Genomic DNA, 23,704 nt, shown 5'->3' on the forward strand with positions numbered 1-23,704 from the left:
TGGTTGTATTTTAAAATCATATACTGAATTTTAATTTATTGGGATAGCAGCCATACAATTGTCATTTATTTTATCATGTGGCAACTCATACCCAGAAATATCACTGAAATGCATGATTTTCTACTAGTTAATAAAAAATATATATTCATATACAACGGATAGGAACGGGAAAAATTATTTAAAAAATATTTAATAGATTCTTCCATATAATATCTTCATCCAAAAGCACCTGACTATAGAAATTACTATAAAAATGATACTTATATTATTTTTTTGTTGTTGAAATTATTTTAACAATTACGGTTAGTGACGGACACTGGCTGAATATTCGACTTTTTCAAAAATGAAACCCAACGACTTTATACAGTGTTTTATGTATTTTCAAAAGGACTAGTAGGTATTTTAATAAATATTAGGTAATAATACCCTCCCTCCCTATTATTTGCATGAAACGCACTGGATTATCCCGGCGTTCCAAGGTCATTATTATATTCAGTATTATTGAAATATTAATAAAACAAAAATAAAAACCTTTGGTGACAGTATATTATATTTTCGTCTACAGATATCTAGTTCATCTGCATGGCTTATTTTTACAAAACCTATTATTTTAGAGAGGCCATTTTGTCCCTCGCGGCGATAGCAATTTTTCATTTAATCGAATATTTTCATATCCAAATTGTCCTATTATAAAAGTTATTCGAGATGAATACTATTATTTCACGTTGTAATAATATGACATAAATATATATTCTGGAACTACCGCCGTTTTTCAACGGTAACCAAAACAATAAGTTGACCCTCGTAGATCGCAGATGAAAAAGATAGTTATATTTGTTTCCAGGAATTCTTATGGCTTAAAAATGAACCTCAAGAAATCGAAATTAATTACTATCAGTACACAAGTTTTGTTATTATGCGAACCAATTAAACGTGTGACCCATTATTAATATTTAGGTCCATGGATCAATGAGAAATGGGAACAGTCTCAGGAAATAAAAACTAGAATTGAGATCGCAAGGAATGCGTTTCTCAAAATAAGACGCTTCCTTAGCCCGGCCGCCGCGTCAGTTTCAATATGAAAGGGGCTCTCTCTGCGGTATCATTTTTCTAAATGCTATGCTTCGCTATATTATGATAAATACGGCAATTAAAAATAGCTGGTATTACTGTTATCATGCATAGATACATAAGGTTCGAAGTGCCACACTAAAAAATAGAATCGATTGTTGAATTTAGCTGTGAATGCTTGAATAAAATCGTCCATAGTCCCTTGTACCGAAAAAATACGCAGCCATGTTTGTGACGTAAAAACGCGTCATTGAGATTGTGCGCCTATGAAAAGAAATAAATCACTGACACTAATTTTATTTTAGTCATGTTAGAAACACTTAAAAATGCCGTTAAAAATATTGAAAATAATAGCTTTTATTGTGTCGCATATTATTACAAGTTTTATGGGTCGCGTAAAGTTGAGTCCACAGTGGTGGAAATATTGTAATAATTTCTTATGTTCTTTTTTTAGTGTAATTTGGATTTTTACTAGATTAAACTTTTCAGTTTTATTGAGCATTGTGTTATGTTAGTGATTGTCGTTTTATGTTTTATAAAAAAAAACAATATTTATTTTGTAAAATCTGCTGCGTGCTTGTAAAAGTGCTATAAAAACATTTATTGCGTGAGGTTTTAAAATTTCATAAACATTAAATTGCATACAAAGATAATATGTAATACAGTTGAAAAGTCAATATTCCATGATTTACATTTTATATTATGTTGTATACCCGTGTGTTTTTTTTTATACTTACGTTTATTTTTACGTTTTATATATTCCTTCCTGTAATTTATTGGTAAAACTCGCAATCGTCCTAACTAAAATATAATAATATATTATATTTTTTCATTCCGTGTGGACGTATCTTTACGACATATTTACGACTTTCAATAATGAGCTCGATTTATGACTTTCAAACAATTGGGGTGACACATGACGACATGACCATGAGTAATAAAAATAAATGACATAATCCAGAACACAAGTTCAAGTACATATTTATAAATATTTTGACGACACAGGTTCGTTTTTTTGGTTGTATTTTATTCCCGCAAACATGGTGTTGTAAAGATCGCGGTGAATATTCAACTTGACACGATAAATCACTCGGCGCACACTCAAACTCGAATGAAAATATTTTGTATACCTAGTGCGCAGGCGCTAAAAAATACCGCGTAGATTTGAACTGATGCAATCGTACCGGCGAATCTCAATAGATCGAGAGGGTTCGAAAGATCGATGTTTATGAAATTAAAACAACATATTTTTGACAAAGTTATATAGGTGGAAGTAGGCGGATGGATCGGGCTATTTTTTAATAAAATTCTCAATGCCGCATGAAAAATATTTCTTGCGTTATCCACAGGTCAAGGTTTGCGTATCTGACTGCTATACGGTCGCCCATGTGTTACGTACTAGCTGTATCCTACTGGAATACGGTCGCCGGGAAAGGGTTAGCAATCGAGATCTTAATTAACCCTAGGTCTGATACTGCGTATGGTTCGTTGTCATGTACTCTTAATTCTTTTCTATGGTATGGATCGACGGTAAACCACGAGATGTCACAGAGAGTTAAAGCTTTCGGGCTGTGGTTGTATAGACGCGTCTTCAAAATTCCTTGGACTGACCGGGTGACAAAGTAGTTGTCAAACGAATGTGAAGTGACCGAGAAGTGCAGCGTAGTATCCAAAGCAGAAAACTACAGTACCTCGGTCATATTATGAGAGGACAAAATTACAGCATTCTCCAACTAGTCATCCAAGGAAAGACCAACGATAAGCGTAGCAGATGATGACGCCGCATATCGTGGCTAAGAACCTTTGCGATTGCCGCATTGAATGCAGCTTTCCTGAACTGTTTCGGGTAGCAAGTGATAAGGCTAAAATCGCCTTGATGGTGGCTTGAGTTCACTCATTCAATTGGCTGTAAACTCAAATTGTTCACTCCAATCAGTGTTTTTAAACATATTTTTTTAGCAAGCCAAACTGCGTACAATAAATAATACATATATATATATATATATGTTACGCCGAATGTGCGAAACTGACAATTACATGAAATGGGCAAAATTTTGCCTGCATCATGAAAAATGCAAGCCCGTTGCCTTATTCATGCATAAGACAAAATATCTGCCGAGTGCGTGAGTTCGGCAGTAATTTTTCTGCCTAGTTCATGCATTGGACAAATTAGATAGTAGCGCTACGGTGATGTTTTTTGCAACTAAACTAAATGTGTCAAATGCTCATGCATTGGTCTAAATTTACGTCTATTATCTATGATCAAAATAGATGGTCGCGCTCCGGTGGTATTTTGTGCAACTAATCAAACTAACCAAATGTGTCAAATGTCATTGATTATAATATAAAAATATACCAATCCATAGCTACAATGACGTTCATATCCATTTACTATGCGCAAAAAAAATCTAGAACTATAATATGATAACGGAAGAATTTTATTAAAAGGTATTTTCGCGATTTGATTCGTGCTGGGTATCAATCGTGCAATGGTCGATTGTATGTTTGTGATAGTTTGTTGATACTTGTTAGCTAACCTCAAAATGGATATTCAGTTGAATTCAGAATTACAAAACCTAACCTAACCTAACCCAACCTAACCTAATAAAAATAATATTATGTTATGTCCAATTATAACTAATAAAACCATCCGTTAACCCATTTCATGTGATAGTCAATTTCGCACATTCGGCGTAACATATATATATATATATATATATATATATATATATATATATATATATATATATACATATATATATATATATATATATATATTAATACGCTTAAAATAATCTGGACAAATCTTATTTGAGTACCAATGTACAATAATTTGCATATTGTACATTGAATACGTATCTACGCATACTATAATTAAATTATTTAGATAGATAAAAGGTATTGGTATTGTAATATTCTGGAGATTAAACAAACAATTGTTACGATCGGATTTATTGATATGTTAAAATAAATTGAATTATCAAACTTGTCATATATTTCTGGTAGCAACAGGCTCACCGTGAACATTTATTTATAGTTTATTGTGATAACGGTCATCAATGGCAATCAATTAGTAAAGATAACTTATTATAATATGACATCTGGTGGAAAATGCAAATGGCTTTGTGGAAGAGCATTATATATTTACAAATATAAATATTATATCACAACAAAACTTGATTTACTTACGTAGCGTAAAATGAATACTTTTGGAAGACGATTTGTTTTATGGTGGACTATTTTATTTACTCTTACAATGTTGACAAGAAGAATTAGTAATACTATGCTGCCATCTTATCATAAATAAACTTTTCTCCATATTAGTTGAATAGAAGATAAATGGCTCCAAATTGTTTGCTTGCTTCAAATATCGATCTCACAATCTTTCATTAATATATCAGAAAATTGTTGTGTTTTGTATTGTTAGGATTTTCGTTTTCCAAGATGGCGATTTGGGCTTGCTTGGGCACGTCTACTAATTTCTATGTAACAAAATGGTAATAAACCGATATTATATTAAATTCTACAGATTGTTTTTTTTAAGTCGATAGCTGTTTCGGTTGTGACACCATTATCAAGACTACGAAACTAAACGACTCGTCTACGCTTAGTACATATAGAATGAGACGGAATGTTCTCTCACCTTTACCCTGGGACTAGAATAATACATAATTAGAGTCCCTATACGTTTTATAACTTTGCACTTTTTTCACTCTTTACTATACTGATACGCCTCTTTGCCTGATTACCTCGCATAAAATTAGATCACATTATATTCACTTGTATTAATATAATATGTAGTAATAAATACATCGATAGATAATAATATTATGTAAAAAAAAAAAATTTAGACATCATTTTCATTCTAGAGCCGGAGCGCAAAGTTATGAAGCGTATTACTCAACTTGGAAACCGTATAAATTACTCAGGGTACTTGATGGAATTTGAATTCAAATTATAATTGATTTAAGTTTTGTGCACTATTCTATTTTAGTCGTTTTTTGCGACTCGGGTTTCGTCAATCGGCATTTTCATGCACACTACACTACTACACAATACTATAATTTTGATTCCGCGAAAAATCTAAAATACTATAATTTTACGCCAAATATACCAAAATACTATAATTTTAAAGGATTCAAGACGAAAAATGTTCCTGTACTATATTTTTTTCCAAAATACTATATTTTTTACGCCTTTGTACTATAATCAGCATATAAAAAGATGGCAACACTGGCACTCACCATTAGTAAATGGACTCTAAAATCGAATACGATAGATTAGTTTGTCAGTTGCTTTCTCAAAGCTGTTTTAAAAAATTATCACTTTGTCATATGCCTGCCTACCTTCTTCGTATCCATGGATTTGGAGGAAAGCGTGCATTTAGTTTGACTGGCATTATTTTACTTCATCATTATTTCCGGAGAATTGTACCATTGAATTTAGTTACCTATTACAAATGTATAAAAATCACTATATGATTAGCACCGTTGTTTTGTAGAATTTTCTTTTCTAAATCACCATACTATAAATCACGTTTCAAATCTTAATACCAGTATAAAGTGAGATACATGATAACGTCACGCCTGACGTATAGTTTATCTGAGATTACTGTACCCAATGTCTTTGGAATATATTGTTCAAGTCTGCCACGGTGTATTTCAAGTAGATGATTGTTCACTAAAAGCTTGTATGTGATTTCGAGTTGAATAAATAAACAGATGGGAGACATGATGCACTCGTGATATATTGTAACTCTGTACTCAGGAGCGAATCAGTCAGTCAAGACGCTGACAGAAATCCCGGTAAGCCGGCAAGTTCCAAATGCAAAAAAAATGTTAAACATGACGTGTACATATTGCAAATTGTAAACAACATATTATGATACGAGGATGGGTCAATAAGTCCTTAGAAAAGCCGACAGGTGGCGCGACTAGTACTGTAAGCGGTTTGTTTTCATGCAGCGGCACTACCGATTCAGTATGCTGCGAAGTTTCAATCAGATTGGTCGGGTTGTTGTTTTTTATTTTCGTACATTTAAAAAAAAATTTGCTTGTTTACAAAAATGGAGAAAATTGAGTTTAGAGCTGTTATTAAACATTTTAATATAAAAGGGTTAACAGCAAAGGAAATAAAAAATGAGTTGGATTTAGTTCACGGCATATCTGCTCCTTCACTTGCAACTATTTATAACTGGTTAAATGAATTTAAACGTGGTCGTACATCAACAAATGATGAACCACGCTCAGGACGTCCTGTAGAGGTGACTACACCAGAAATGATCAATAAAATCCACGATATGGTGTTAAATGACCGAAGATTAAAGTTGAGTGAGATAATTGAGGTTACAGGGATCTCAAAAGGTAACGTCATTTCTTTTTTACATGACAAATTGGGCATGAAAAAAGTTTCTGCAAGATGGGTGCCGCGTTTGCTCACAGTCGACAATAAACGCAATAGGGTGGTGGCCTCTAAAGCCCTGTTGTCGCTCATGCAACGCAATCCGGATGAATTTTTTCGTCGCTTTGTGACTGTAGATGAAACATGGATACACCACTATACTACCGAGACGAAAGAACAGTCAAAGCAGTGGATTGCGAAAGGCGAACCATGTCCAAAGAAGGCGAAAACCGTAAAATCAGCTGGTATGGTTATGGCTACTGTATTTTGGGATGCACGTGGAATTATTTTCGTTGACTATTTGGAAAAAGGAAAAACAATAACAGGGGATTATTATGCATCTTTATTGGACCAGCTAAAAAACGAAATTGAAGAAAAACGGCCTCATTTAAACAGGAAAAAAATCCTCTTTCATCAGGACAATGCCCGTGTTCACACATGTTTACGATCAATGGCTAAAATTGAAGAATTGAAGTTCGAATTGGTCGACCACCCACCTTATTCGCCAGATTTAGCCCCCAGTGACTTTTTCCTTTTCCCAAACTTAAAAAAATGGCTAAGTGGACAACGTTTTTTTTCAAATGAAGAAGTCATCGATCGGACAAATGCTTATTTTGAGGACCTTCCGAAAACTTATTTTTCTGACGGTTTAAAAAAAATTGAGAAACGTCTAACCAAGTGTATTGAGCTCCAAGGAGATTATGTTGAGAAATAAAAAAAAAATACAAAAATAAAAACTGTTTTAATGCTTTTTTCTAAGGAATTATTGACCCACCCTCGTATAATAGATACCTACTTGAAACTATTGAAAATGAAATCATATGGTATAATTTTTGGCGCCTTGTCGTGTTGTATTTATTACATACTCCCTCCCTCCGCGAGCCCTCCGAGCCTTTCAATAATTGACAATATGATTCATTCAGTTTAATTTCAACATGTTTAAAAAAATCGGTGTGTGTACTTATGTACGCGCGTTAGAAGTTATACTTCTTTGGCATAACAAAACAAGAACAAAACTTGTGATAAACTAGATTGTTTGACTAGCTCTTAATTATTATTTTGTTAAATTACACACTCAAGAAAAAGGACCGCTTATTGGAACGCCGTTGGTTTATTTCTATACACTTTAACTTATATTACTAAATTATATAATGGTTTTTATTTTTAAAGTACCAACTGTCACTCTGACGTTTAATCGTTTGTTTACGTAACGAATTGCAAATGACTGACAATAATAAATTCGTTGCCTAGGCAACGGAACATGTGTTACATGTCACATGCCAAAAATACACTCTGATCTGATTTCCCAAACGCGCCAAAAGAAGTATAACTTAAAAAAAAAACATTTGAATAATCAAAATATATATGATTTAATTTTAGACCAATCAACTAGAATATTTTCTCATGGCCAGTCTCATGCCGCCAATCATATTTATTGGTAGATATTTAATGATAGGTAAATAATATTTTATAGAGATAGATTATTCTAATGAAATAATTTAACCTTGAACATGCGTAGATGCGATTTCTTCTAGTGCGCAGAAATTATGCAGGACCAAATCAATAATTTCATCACTTTCACTCGCTCGCCGCCGCTCCGACTGACTTATTTTCTGTCAATGCTTTCGAACTTCACGCTAATGTGGTATGTTCATAACACTGCACATGAAGGAATCAGAAAAATCATGTTATATCTATATAAAAAATATATTTAAAATATTCAGTTCATTCTGAAATTTTCGAGTCAAATATGTTAGAACAAATAATTACAATACATATTGTGTCTGTGTGTACTCATTTCACATACTTAGTTTAATAATAATCGGGACCGATTTCGTCAGCTTCTGTTGTCATAATGATACAAAATGTGCAATATTATATTTTTTTTTAAATAATGGCTCTACACTCTCATGTGGATCTGGGCCGCCTCACGAAGAGGTTTCTTAAGAGATTTTTGTTTTACGAAGAATGGATATTAGTCACTTGCTCAACATATTGGGTTTATACTCTGGGTCTAAACACACATTGAAAAACATCACGTGAATTTTTGTCACACCTAGGACTCACGCCATTATAAGCCTGACTCTTAGTTGCTCGGCCGTCGTGGGAAGGTGTTTATATTAAATTTTAAGGGCAACATTGTTTATTAGAGATATGGACAACACAAAAAATCCCGCCCCGCACCACACTCGGCCTTAATCGAGCGTATCATGAGGCCCTACGTTTGGTGTGAAGCATCAGCAGTTTTTACGCCTAGTAATGTTTCAGGAGCAGATATCAGAGACTGATGTCGCCATGTTCTCAAGTGAGCTTTGACTGAGTTTACTGATTGACATATTTTAATAAAAAAAAAATGCCGTGGAAGAAAGAGGCATGGAGATTTAACATGAAATAAATTAATTTAACGGTATATAATATTACATAATACTAAAACAATACGCACATACAAAAACTATGAAGATATTATCGTCTCTGTTCTGGCAGAACACACTAACTGGAGAATACTAGTTTTGAGTAATTTGACTTTGAAGTTGTTAAAATGTTTGAAATGGTCTATCATGTGAGTTTATTAAGTACTCGTAAAAAGGATGACTTCAAAATAAAGACTGTTTATTTATTAAGAAGGTTTCCAGACGGTAAAGTTTGAAATAAGGAACATTTTGATATAACTAACTCAATATGTCATTTTTTCGAATTAGTGTCTTCTGCCAGAACATTGACGTTATGATCAATAATTAGATTAAATTCTAAGAAATTCTTTGTTAAGAATAAGTCAATTAAATTTCCACTAATAAATGACACATTAAAATACATACCGCCTATCACTTGAAGTTACTATAATTATTAACTTCAGCTCTATTAAATGACATTGATCACTGTATGTATATTGTTATTATTTTAATTTGTTATAATCTTTTACATCCATCCGACGAGCAGTTTTCTTCGCTGATTGATTACAATCTATGAGTATAATTTAAATCATCCCGATCGTGCAATACGCCGATCGATGTGGATCTAGTAATGTACCTACACTTGAACGTGATTAATCTTACTGAATGTAACTTATCTTCAGATGTGATTAAATCCACTGAAATCCGTTAATTCCCGGCAACATTAAATCAGACACGATATCGCATAAATATTTATATGTCATAACATAATACATTGAACTGTGTGTGCTTGCGTGTTTTTTAGAACAATAATCTATGTTTGCTAATAAAATTTGAATGGTTAGACTTAGGCGCCTTGCACACAGACATTTTGCGCGACACCAACATAATCCGAACTCAGAAATGGTATCAAAACAATTGCATAACCATCCACGTTGAACCATCAAAATCCTCAACTATTATTATTGTCAAAGTCATAATCGATTTTTTTCTATTCTATTCGAGTCGTTTTTGCTATCAAGTCGAATTGCAATCAATTGTATTGACACATAACAAAAATATTTGGTAATCTATCAATTAGAAATATATATAATACATACCTACTACAGAACAGATTAATGAGATAGAAATGGTAAAGCCAGTCGCAATTGATCAAGGTTTTGATGCTGGGTTCGGCTTATTATTGTTTGTCGATCAGGTCATAAAACGCAAGAAACACAAATCGCGCAGTGTCCTCAAATATTACCGATATTGAATGCGCGTTTCGTTTGCGTTATAAACTTAAATTCATATTATGATTCAGATGATTAATAATGTATTCTTTAACGTGTGGTTAAGATTATCCCATATTTCTCCACACTAGAGATTAAACGTTGTTACAGCCTCTTCATGAAGGCAACCCACTTGCCATTATGTTCGTGTTCCCTCTCCCAATATATAAAAAATAAACTGCCATATGCGATGCCAGTTGGGAGGGCGATAGCTGTGTTCAACCAAGTTGCTTCAGTTCCCGTTGGATGTTATTTTATAATTATTTCTTAAAATAGGGTCCGTCCTAAGTTGTAAAAAAAACCTTCTTCTATCGAGATGGAGACTAAGTGTATGAAATATAAGCAAAAAAGGGATCTCTGGTCTACTAGATCAGTTAGTGACTTAGCATTGCATGTCGATTTGAAGACAGCATTTCTACTATAATATTCCAAAAGCGACATTCAACATCCAACATAAAGTGTCTTTCAACTTTGTTGCAAGCGGCAATGGCTGTTTTTTTCAAAGAACGTTGTATCGACGCTGTGTGCACCACTACGTTGTGTTACAATATGTATATTGAATTAGGTAAATTATTACAACTAAATCACATACCCAAAATTGACGAGTTACTTTCGCGCCGATTTTGTGTCTGCAAGGCCGTTTACAGTTTAAATGTGTCGAAATATATATTATGTATTATACTCTCGTCTACTCGGACCGTTTTGCGACCAAATTGCCGGACATAATGCAAAATGTCACGCGAATATTAAAACGAGCTTGTTTGATACCGTCACGCAACGGGTTAATTGCGACCGCCAATATTTTGGCAATCTGACCCTTAACCCGCGAAGCCCCCGCCTCATTTCTGCGATGACCCAATAAAAAGATACACACTTATTATCTACTATCACTGCCTTCTCGCCACACGGAATTTTGTTTATTATTTGCATTTAAATCGTCACACGGAAGTATTTGTTTGTTTTTCGACTGTGTGCGAAACTTCACTATATTTTGACGTACCAGCTGCAGTGTTGCAAACTACACATACTGTACTGTAGGTAGGTACTTTAATCGTCCATCAATAAAAATCCCCTGTCTCGGGTTCTGGTTAAACGACGACCGGTATGAAAAATAGCCTGAAATATTAAGATAGGTAAGAAAACCTTAAATGAATTATTTATGAAGAAAACCTAAAAAAAAATAGGCTGAAACAAAAAAAAAATATTGGAAAATAAAGCTAAACAAGAAAAAAGACAGTCAGATTTTTTGTATAGGAGACGAGCGCCCAGACTGAAACAAAAACTTTTAAAAACCGACCAAGACAGAAAAAATGGAAAGAATTTTTTTTAATAGAATCTCTTGGCACGTCACCCATTATTGCATTTTTTTGTTTTTTTTTTGTATCTCTCACCTACATAAGGTATGCCATTATTGAGTCGCCTAGAGTCATAACTCACATTTTTTTTTTCTCGATTCACATCTTTATTGTTTAGGAAGTACAGTTGACAATATAGTAGTTTGAAAAACTATAACAATCGTTTTCTTATACAAAAAGACAAAGACCTCTACTTACGAATGGAATGACATCATAGGGCACTGTCAAACTAAATAAATGCAAAATATTTTCAGTTACTTAGATGAGAGTTAAATCAACCGCGGCACATCGAGAAAAAATATCGGGATGGGGAGACTTGTTCGGCGCAGTGGTTAATTGGTAAATAATTATTATAAAACAATAAAATTACAGTTGGCCACTGTCCGCGACCACGATCTTCTTCGACGTTTTACCGGGTTGAGAGCCGTACCCTTCGAGTTCCTTAACGACATCCATCCGACCATACGACCTCGCCGAACACGACGTGCTTCTTGTCCAACCAAGTGGTCTTGGCGGTGGTAATGAAGAACTGTGATCCGTTCGTGTTGGGGCCCGCGTTGGCCATCGACATGACGCCGGGGCCGGTGTGCTTGAGGCGGAAGTTCTCGTCTTCGAATTTGTTTCCGTAGATTGACTTTCCTCCGGTGCCGTTGTGGTTCGTGAAGTCTCCCCCTTGGCACATGAAATTGGGAATGACCCTGTGGAAGGTTGATCCCTTGTAGCCGAAACCTTTCTCGCCGGTGCAGAGAGCGCGGAAGTTTTCAGCGGTCTTCGGCACGACGTCCGATCTCAGCTCCATGACGATTCTGCCGACGGGGGCCCCGTCCGCTGTCATATCAAAAAATACACGAGGTAAAGCCATTTTACTAGAAAAATCACGTATTGATGTGACACCGCACGAATACCGGCTCCCGACACCAATGGCGAGTCATTTTTGAGTTATGGACCAAGTGATTCTAAAGGCATTAATCTATAAAAAGAAACATAGTTAGTTGGCTATCAAAAATCGCTTTAAACCATGTAAAAATCGTTGAAAAAGTTGACTATTCGTGTCAAAAAAAAAATGTAAATCTGTTCACTCACTTATTACATAATATTCAAGGGAGTTGAATACTTTTCTTTTAATTACAAAAAACAGTGCTCTGGTGTTTTTTTTTGTGATTATCTCAAAACTCAATTTTTTGAATATGTGAGTTATGACTCTAGGCAACTCATATGCTAATAGGGGTTACGAAAAATTAACCCTAAAATTAACGATATATTTTAATTATATGCTATTTTTTAACATTTATTTGATGGGAAATCATTTATATAAATGTCAAATTATACTGGCAGATTCTCACGCCGATTGTCTGCCCCGATCAGTGTGGCCAACTGTCGTTGACAAAAATATGCAAGACGGGGTATGAAAACTAGCTATTTGGCAGGAAAAAAACGATACATTTTGTGAAAATAAAATTCCAAGTAAATTTACTTATTCTACCAAGAACGAAGTCAATACATTTGCTTTCGCGTACTATACGGTAAGAAGTTAAAAAATATCGAAAAAATGTCGATACGTGTATATAAACCACACATTTTAAGAGAAATGTATTTCAAAATTGACAACAAATACCTATAGTGTGTCAATGGCGCTCAAGTTTCGTTTCATGTTTGAACATGAGAGCTTTTTTGCAAGCTAAATGCCTATTGAAAAAGGTTATATCTGGCAAGAAAAACACTCAATTTGAGAGCCGTGGCCAAAATGGAATAATTTCTATTTTTCGCGAATGACTCACTCGACTATCGGTGACAGTGGGGTCAACAACAACCTAGAACATACGGTAATCATCGACCCAACTGTCACTGATCGTCGATGGGGTGGGGTGGTCATGAGCGGAAATATGAATTATTATATTTTAGTCAATTTAGTTCACGAGACAGTTCACTATCGGGGGCGATCAGCATGTCAATTTGTAATTTTGCGTTGACTAGGTCCGCGAGTCTGTAATGTGAGATTAACTCATTTCATACTTAAATCCATATTAGTAAACGTTATTTGTGATGAAACAATGTATTAATTGATTAATTATTTGTTTGATTAAATAAAACACAATCTCATAGTACTTATTCCACTTTTGTACCGGTTTCGTCTTCTTCAAAGGGACATTCTCAACTTTGAAGAGGAGGAATCCCGTACAAAATTTAATTAATAAAGTGGAATAAGTACTATAAAATTGTGTTTTATTTAATTAAACGAATAAATCATCAAATAATACAATGCAGTTCTACCATAAATTGACAGTTAACACTATAAAAGAAATGAAACAATGTTCTCAATATGAAATATCAATAAGTTTTACAGGCGTACAACCGCCCAGGCATCATATTAGTATGTAGTTAGGGACGTTAGGGTATATCGTGCTGAGATGTTCTCTGTAGTAAATATCAATATTCTTGGCAATATAATAAGACGTTTTTAATACTGCTAGTCTTTCGTATTTGCGTATTTAATGGGAACTGAAATTATTTCACATGATTGCCAGGAAGGTAACCAAAGTTTTTCGGTTTTTATTTGCGTGAATCACGACTGACAGCTGGTGTTATCTGTCACTCATACGCACATGTTCTTACGTGCACCGTGTTTGTTGACATTTTTTCGCTATCCCTTAAACACCATGCATATTGGCTTTAATATTGTTATTTTACTATATTAATTTAATTTGCGTAAAATTTGTCAGCTAAAAGTATCAGATGAAATCAATACTTTAAAAGTGGTTGGCTTACAGATGCCGTAGAATGTAGATTGACAGCAAATTTATTACAACCGATGGGTTATGTTACGTATGCTAATAGACTTGACGTTTGGCGCCTGTCGAGCTCTGGCGTTCCGCCCGAAATTTATTATTTCGCACCCGAGGGGCTGACCCTTGGGCGGAGTGTTTAATTAACGCTGCCCGCCGGGGATCAAAGAAAATGTTCAGGCCTCATCGAAATTCATACCGCCATGGTCGTCATTGCTTATTCACGAATCAGGTCCCGCGTTTCCATCGCGAGGACTTGGCACAAAATAATTTTCAGCGGTTGACCGTTCGAATAAATCACATATTTATTGCGGCGACGACCCGAGTCAGTCGGGTGCAAATCGTCTTGGGTACGTATTCATTTTGTCAGAGTGTTTGAGGTCGGAAGCACTGTGGAGCTCCTGGTCTCTCTAATATCCGTGTCGCGCGTTGTTTGGATTGCTGTATCTTCCAAAAGATATGTTAATAGAGAGGGGTGGATGTGACTGTTATTCGGTTTCATGTCATACTTATTTTATTGTTTCTTTCTCGGGTCATCTGGTTACGTTCTTATGTGTCAGCGCTGTCGAATCTATGGCAGGAATCTAGGATAGATCTAATATATAGGACTTTTGTTGACATGCAGGACGTGCTTATTTTTTAGGAAAACTAGTCATAAATATAATAAAGCATTAGATTTTTACAATTTTAATTCTTACTTTTACAGAAATCTAATCGTATTGTATTAATTATGTTTTGCAGTCTACTTTAGAATTTAGAGAGAAACATTTAGCTTGGTGAAAATACGTTTAAAAAATACTCGACTTTGATACCAGTGATTTTTTTTAAATTCGCGATTGACATTTTTGCTGGAATGATAAAAAAACAAACAAGTAGAGTTTCTACATTTTAAATACGCTGCTGATTCGGCTGAAATGGGTAGGTAATGTTTGGTTTTGGATTAAAAAAACGTTGTCTCATAAAAACCTTTGCACGTCACCCATCGTTACAAATACTTATATATTTTTTTTATTTTTTTTAATCCCTAACCATGAATAGAGTCTCCACCCCAGTTCTAGGTTACAGAGGTCTCTTCTTCACTAGCGAGCTAGGGAGGATCAAATGATATTTTTAAGGGATTGCCTCACAGTTGTATAGATGAGATAACATAGTATGATTTTTTTGTTCACATTTTGACAATTGACAATGGATAGTGGTCATTTTTCTGTGCAGCAGGCCAAAGAAAAACGGCTCCAGTAGTTCCCGCTTTCGTACACGTCAAATATTTTCGGCCAATTTTTATCAGCTAATGTGGTTGAGCACGTAAAGTTGTAGCGGCATCATTAAAACCATCTATCTTTGACACACTGTATACTCGACCAGATAGGAATCACTTACGTAATTAACAAATACAAAATGTTTCAGTACCAACGTAAATTTGCACCAATATACTAACCGGACCAGGATGTTACATTAAACTATTTGATTCATATAAACGCCAACTTACTATCTACTCAACAAGATACTGGCAGTCACCATGCGTTACACTTTTCGCCATGACACCTTAGTACCGACAAATACCAACTTTATTAAGTACTGTGCGTAGTCGAATAATTAAAGTATCAATATTGTATGTAAAAATTGTTAGGTTAGGTTAGGATATCGGATTGTAGGGAGTAGTTTGGTCTAGAATACCTAGTAAAGATGTGATATAATAAGATGTAATTTCCGTTACAACTTGAATATCATTGGATAATTGCATTGTCGCTCATCAAATCCTTTCGAAACACCGTCATTTTTTTTACGCGTTACATTCCAGCGCTCGAAATGGACTGGAACGCATCGGAGCACAGCTCCGGCCCGTAAAATTCTATCGCTCCCTTTCGTGGAAAAAATAAAAATGTCACTCCGGTTCGGAAATTATTAGGAATTTCTTTTATTTTGTAACTGTCAATTCATGGTTGAAAATGTCCCTCTTGAGGCGGATGGAACCGGTCCTAATTTATTGATTAAAAGTGGAATAAGTACTACAAAAAAAATATGGTTTATTAAATTAAACAACAATTATTAAGAAAATCATTAAGTACTTAAATTTACATTTATTTAAAAATCATAATAATAAACTTGACACATGGCGTACACAGCTACAAATAATATTAAATAATAAGGGTTTAAGCCATCTTAATATGAGATAAATTATTATGAGAGAATGAGAATTTAGTACCATTACGTAGGATTTGAGTTTAGTATTCCGGAATTCGCATTCCGACATCTTCATGTCTGTGAATATTATATTGTATAATATTAATAATTTAATTAATTTTGCGAATGGAATAAATTATATATTATTCATAAATACAAAGCATTGAAAAGCAGCAGAAAAACAATACACTGCTTATATACGACATATAAAGTAAGGAAAAATGATAATACTCGTACCATTTTTGACAGCATATTTTGTAAGCCTGCGGTGCTGAAAAGCATTGCCTGTCCAATTTTTTTATTTGCTAGTGCATATCAGATGTCCAAAGGCTGTTGCATTTGTCCGTAGAAGGTAATTAGATAGGTATATGACCAAAAAACTCGCACGTGAATATTTTCGGAAAATTATCGAGTGCTCCGATTCATAAAATTTTCTATTTCGAGCGCTGCATTAAACGCAAACTATGTTATCACATACTATTTTATTAAGTGGGAATGCTCTGCATCCACAGCATCTCTGAACTGCACCCCACTGTTACATATTATAAGATACATATTTCTACGTTTATTGTTTATGTAAATCATATACATAACATAGTTAAATTTAGTATCTGATTCTTTCTACTTGTGTACCTACTAACTACGCACTAATTTTGTATAAACTATAAATAATTAAGCATAACACTGGTAATAATTAGGCTATCGAATCCCGAGCCAAAATTTTATTCACGGGATTTCGGGACTGGTTCCGGGATTGGCATTTTTTCCATATTTTTTTTTATATATACAAATAACTTTGATAAAATCGGTCAAAATAAATCTAGTATAATTTATACTATTTAAGACATTTATTGTTAATATTGTGTACATTCAATCTTGGAAATACATACGTTTAGTGGAGTACTTAAATAATATTGTTATATAAATTTAATAATAATGTGAAATTAATATGAGATTGCTGTTTCTGATAGTAAAGACTTAATGAATGGGTTAGCGAGATTAAAAATAGTAAAGCAAATCATGGTGTATAGCTTTTCCGCTTCATAAATCTAATTAGTCAGCCAAATATGAAACTGCCGTAAAACGTATGGATATCATTGTGGAATTACTTTGTTTAAAGTGCGAAGCATTGTTTTTTTTCCAATCTTCCTCATTTTTATTAATTTATATGAAAAATTAAAATGAATCGGCAACTTACACATGGGTAATAAATCAAACTTCATTCAAACTCAGTTTATTTCTAACGTTCTATTTGTAATATTTGTTATTAAAAGTATTTTTTCTGTTATATTTTTATTTTCCATAAAAATTGATAAACAAATCAATCTCATAGGTATCGAAAATACCTCAGGATCCCGGGATTGGAATCCCTAGTAATAATTATAGAGATGTCAATATTACATTTGAAAGCCACATTCGAGCGACTCGTGTAATAATTAATTATGACTAATATGCAATTTTATAGAGAATGCCGCATATCTGTTTGCCCTTACTGTAATTTTGGCCTGGTTGGGTCATTGAATTTGCATTCTTCTCAGATTAGGTACAACAATGTTGATACGACACAGAATCAAATAATTAATTATAATTACTACAATCGATAAATAATTAATTCAACTTATCGGATATATTTGTACGTGTGATAAGAGTTTCTGTATTTGACTTAGTTGCGATATGATAAGCACGTAATAATTATCAATAGTGGCAATTTATTTTATTTAGTTTCGGCCAGCGATTCCCAAATATAATGAATAATGATAATGAAACAAATGTTAATATTTTTCACTATTTAACAGTGGCGAAGACTCCATACTAGGCGATTTTTTTAAAGCCTACCTTCTTAAGAAAAAAAATTTTAATTGCATATTGACATATTTATATACTTAATCACTTCATTATTTTATGTTATATAAAAATTATTTATTTTGCCAATGAGAGGTGTCGTATATGTAGGAATGTATTACAGTATTACACAGTTTACAAAACAACTGCAAAGGTATTAAAAAATATACCACAGCGCGCCGTAAATAAATAATAAACGCCGCGACGTCTCGACGTAAATAAATCTCCGATTATGTGTGAAATAATTCTGATTTTTTTTCGTATGGACTTTACGTCTCGTAACCGCAGCAAGTCTGTTGATTTGTACGAAATAAGGTAAGCTCATATCGCAGAGCCTAAAACATTCGCGCATAATGTTGTCACGACTGCGCACTTTGTCCAAAATCATTAATAATTAGATAATTAAAAAAATAATTTCAACGGGGTTTAATCGGATATTAATAAATAAGTATAGATTGATTTTTAAATAAAAATAAATTTTATCTAATGATTTTTGATGGGTATACATGTTTTGAAAAATACGTAATTTAAACACATCGCTCATTTTTATGTCGTCAATGAGTTTTTGAAGTTTCATTGAATTAGTGTGTCGTTGTCATTTACTAGTGTGTACCTATTCATTAGTAGTAAATATCGTACTATTCTCTATCGAGTGTGCTCTTTTTATCAGATCTCCACAGCCTACCTCTTTCCAAAAGTCACCCTTCGCCACTGATATTTAATAATGATCACCATTTACTAGCAGACCTAGGCTGAACAACAAATATTATATTTGACTACCCGCTTAAATGTATGGTTCAATTAATTATACTAAACACCCCTAATTTTTTATGAATATTCTAACTTCTGAAGTAGTGATAAATCAGTCTTGTTTATCCAAGGAATTCCTTACTTTTTAAGTAGGTAGATACCATTTTTATATTTGTTATAACATAGGCACTAAGCCGTGGAAAGTTCACTGAAATGATTGCAAATTATTAACACATAATTTGTTCGATTTGTAGACGTGCGCTTTTCAACACGCCTCTTACCGCATATTGCTGCAAGTGCGTTATCGTCGAAAAGTTTTTTTGAGATATCGAAAATTATATAAAAGTTTACTAAACGCCAACTAAGTTGGTTTCAATAATGTAGCCTGTAAATAATCTGTGCAATTTTATTGTATTGTTCTAGTATTTATTTTTAGTTATAATAGAACAATTAATTATGAATATTATAATAGCTTACAACATAACAAATAGATAATAACCATCAGAACGTATTTCGTTCGCTTGGGGAGGGGATAGTTTTCAAATGGTTCAAAGTTGCGGCCAAAAATTGATGACCTTAAAAGCAAACAGCTATTTTTCATCACCTGCATATTAAAATATTCGAATAAAGCTAGTTACGCAGTTTACTCTTAGTTATATATAGATATTTTAATCACCGTTTAATTTTAAAATAATACCTATCGTGTCCTGTTTGATGTTAACATTATGAAGAATGGCCAATGTACATTTCACATGTTACAGAGACTAGGAACTGCTTTTATGGTGTCAACTGTCAATTCATGGTGGAACTGCAATGTATCAATGATTAATTTAATAAAACGCATTTTTTTTAGTACATATTCCATTTTTATTTAAATTTGGACCGGCTTCGTCCTCAAAGGGACGCTTTCAACTGTCCAAGCTGTGAAACCGGTCCAAATTTATTAAATAATAAAAGTGAAATGAGTTCTAAAAAAATGCGTTTTATTAAATGGTGATGGCTGAGTGATAATGCCTCGGCTTGTTAACTCGAATCTCGGGTCTGGGGAAAATCACATGTTGTTTTTGAATGTGTATTTGAATCTAAGTATGGCAAGTGGCTAACATCCATTTCTCGTACATAAGTATGTTACGAAACCTCTTCGTGAGGCGGCCACACTGTATTGTAGATAGAGCTAATTGCAAAACATTATTTTGACAATAAACCTTTAAAAATCTTTAAAAAAACATTTTGAGAAACACGTGAATCCGTTTATCCCACATGTCGTTTTATCATTAGTTATATTCAAATATTGCTCTGTGAACGATTTTCACTTTAATAAACGTCAGATATTGAACACGTCTATTACAATCTATCGTATATCGCCAGCGTAATATACTCTTTTTACTAGACGCCCCTTAGTGGCGTTATAATTAATCGTATATAGTGGAAAGAAGAATTAAGTTCAACATGAAAAGTTTGTTTATATTGCTCGTGTGTTGTGTAATATCTATCCAGTCAGACGAAGAGTGTTATAGTTCCACTGCCATCGCGTGCGATGGCCTTCCTGGCAACGAAGGCACTTTAACTTGCAACACCCTCTACGGTGGCTTCTTCAACCTTGCAGAACCTTTGAGGAATTATGCCGTAGACCAACTGCAACAATCATACGATTACATTTTATTCGCTGCGCATTTTGGCCACTACACGCACTCCCGCCCCGGATTTAAAAAGCTCTTCATGGAACTCAGCGATAAAATGTGGGAGAATTCCCTCAGCATCATTAAGCATACTACTAAACGTGGAGGTAGTATGTCGTTTGGGAGAAGGAGGGCCACCCACAGAGGACAAATCGCAATGCCTGCGTACCATACAAACGTTACCGAAATAGTGTCAGTTGCGTATGCCCTCGATACCCAGAAAGAATTGGCCATGACAGCTCACAAGATTCACGGGTTGGCCGTAAAGCAGACTGACTGGGAGCCGGAGATCACGTCGTATCTGGAGGAGAATTTCATGCACCAGCAGGCAGACGATATCCGCAAACTGGCCGGTTACTCCAACGATTTGAAGAACTTGTTCAAACAACAGAGAGATCCGTCTTTGTCAATGTTCATGTTCGATAATTATCTCACGTCGGCTTAACTTAATAAATAAGGTGTGGGACAAAAATATTTTTAGATTATTTTCTTCTTTCATTTTAATTTCCTACTTTTCTTTGTATACAATTATTATTAGAATTTGACGTATTTAAAATGTTGTTGTTATATCTTTATATAATCAATTACTGCAGTATATTATATCTGACATCATCAGTTTGAATTAAACATTTGAAGGTGACATTGTTTCCCTGTGTTGAAATTAACTCAATTATCGTTTAATTAAATTAACATAGCGAATATAAATAATACTCTCACAATGTTATATTTGTTGCAATATATTTAAAAATAAACATTATATTTATTGTGGTTTTACTATTTTTTTGTTAATAATAATATTGTATTTATTAAACAAGTGAATCACAACCGAATAACCCACTTTTGTACATTATCGCGTGAATATATTTTGAGATAAGACACAAAGGAAAGCTATGCAGTAGTTCATTGATCTTATGTTGATTTCGAATGATTTCACCGAATAGTAATATGTCACTATCTTGAGGGTGACAAATCCATACACACTTGCAAAATATTAGGACATGCATACAAAAGAAAATAATTTAATTACCCAATAAAGGTTTGAAGAAAAAAATGTGTATTTATGTACGTTTTTGAGAGAGCATACATATTATATTTAACTTACCCGCCTAAATTGATATTTCAAAAATAGTAAATTTGGAAATCATATTGTATCAACAAATGCGAACACCTAATTACTATACAAGTCTATAACGCTCAATAATATCTATAATATAGTAGGTATTAATTTCCACCCAAAGATATACCAACACTGCATTGAAACTAAAAGTCAATAAAATAAATGATGCATTATTTTTTGATCATTCCAAATATGGGTTTATAATAGCCTGATATAGTTGTCAGTATAAATTGTCTGCATTATCATGGGTTCTTCCACTTATATGACATTGGTTCAATTAATAAATAATGCATGTTCTGATCCATCATTTTCATCCAATTTTACACCATTATTCTGTGACTAGGATTTGCATTTACGGGATCCCGTTCTTGACGTCGAATTCCACGGATTCACTATGCTAAATCTGGATTGAATAGCTTTAATGTGATTTTTGAGAAATTCTGTCAAGTAAGGAAGTTGATATTTAACTATTTCTTTTATTCATCGAATAATTCACAAGATTTAAGAATGTACCATTCTAATTATTGAACATACGTAATTTTGAAAAACACTTTCTGAGAAAAAATATATTATAACCAATAAAAAAAATCTTTTTTGAAAAAAGTAAGCCACCCCGGCAAAATGTTAGTTAGTTAGGAAATTAGAAGAGCGCTGATGAGTGGGTATTAAAAATGGCCAATAGTTAAAATTTGTCGCAATTAGTATGTCACCGCGTAGCATAGAGGTAATGCGCGGACGGGGCGTAAACCCAGGAGATGCAGGGTTCGATTCGGCTTACTTTTATCAAAAAAGTTTTTTTCTATTGGTTATAATATATATTTTTAAAGAAAATGGATTCTTAGTTTTATTATAAAAATCTCGGAAAAAAATCCATCTCCCAACTTTCGTGGGACAATAAACACCAACGCTGCACAGATCCTAAGCTTGGAGTAAATGTCCTGCTTTCGCCCACAAAACTCGATGTAGTTCATCCTCAAAATGAACAAAGCTTTTTCAGATACAATACTAAGTTACTAACCTTCCTGCCGAAGTAATAATACTCATTATTATACTCGATACTCGCACACGCGATGTATAAAATAATGTTATGTTAACTTTGTAATTTCTACTACATGTCACAATAAATCAGTGTTCCGTCCGGAGCCAGTGGGCTGTTTGTTACTACCTACTTACTAAATGTGAAATTTAGTATATATTTTTCTTATATATTCATGTGATGTTCTAATCCAGGGAGGAGATAAATATTGAAATAGAATATAGAAAAATCTTTGAAAATAACTTGCAAGCCACCCCTAGTTACCTGCTACAAATCACACCTAGATTTTTACAGTATAACATCACTGCCCATCAACATGACTGGCCATCAATCCTGCATAAAAGATCTACATATTGACGAAGCGAATTGGAAGCTGATTTTTCTTCGAATGTCATTGATATTGCTTTCCACTACCCCACCCCTATTTTACATTCTAAAAAGCGTCAAGAGAAATCAGCAAGCAATACTAGTAAAAAAAAATACAAACAATATAACAAAGCTATAAAGTGTTGCATTGCCAGACTATCAGACGGTCGTAGACTTGACTTGACTTTATATTATGTACCTATATTGTTACTCCCGGGGGTGGCGATTCCAATAAAGAAAAGCTTGGATGGAGAACAATTTATATTTTACAATCACGACAGAGAGTGTACAGTTATAAATTATCAATATATATATTAAGTGACTCACCCCGGTAAGGAACGAGGTCCGAATATCCTTATTTGCTAATCTCTTACTAGAGCCTTGATTTCTCGGAATACCTATGTGGCAAGGTAAAATGTTTGTTACACACTTTATAGCTAAATTTTAACATTTATAACACTTA

The 23,704-nt window shown here is 33.8% G+C and overlaps 1 protein-coding gene and 2 pseudogenes across 2 annotated transcripts in view; 2 read left to right on the forward strand and 1 right to left on the reverse strand.

Annotated features, from left to right (window-relative positions):
* The window catches only part of nonC (serine/threonine-protein kinase Smg1), a 341,011-nt gene that overhangs the window by 302,091 nt on the left and 15,216 nt on the right, over window positions 1-23,704 (forward strand). The window lies entirely within an intron of this gene.
* LOC147063454 (peptidyl-prolyl cis-trans isomerase pseudogene) lies at window positions 11,714-12,410 on the reverse strand (annotated as a pseudogene).
* LOC147063455 (ferritin light chain pseudogene) lies at window positions 20,303-21,544 on the forward strand (annotated as a pseudogene). The gene has a single exon (XR_015072108.1). The product of XR_015072108.1 is annotated as a ferritin light chain pseudogene (transcript).

The sequence above is a fragment of the Rhyacophila brunnea genome, unplaced genomic scaffold, assembly GCF_057557595.1.
Source record: "Rhyacophila brunnea isolate RB1 unplaced genomic scaffold, BYU_Rbru_1.0 scaffold_9, whole genome shotgun sequence".
NCBI lineage: Eukaryota > Metazoa > Arthropoda > Insecta > Trichoptera > Rhyacophilidae > Rhyacophila > Rhyacophila brunnea.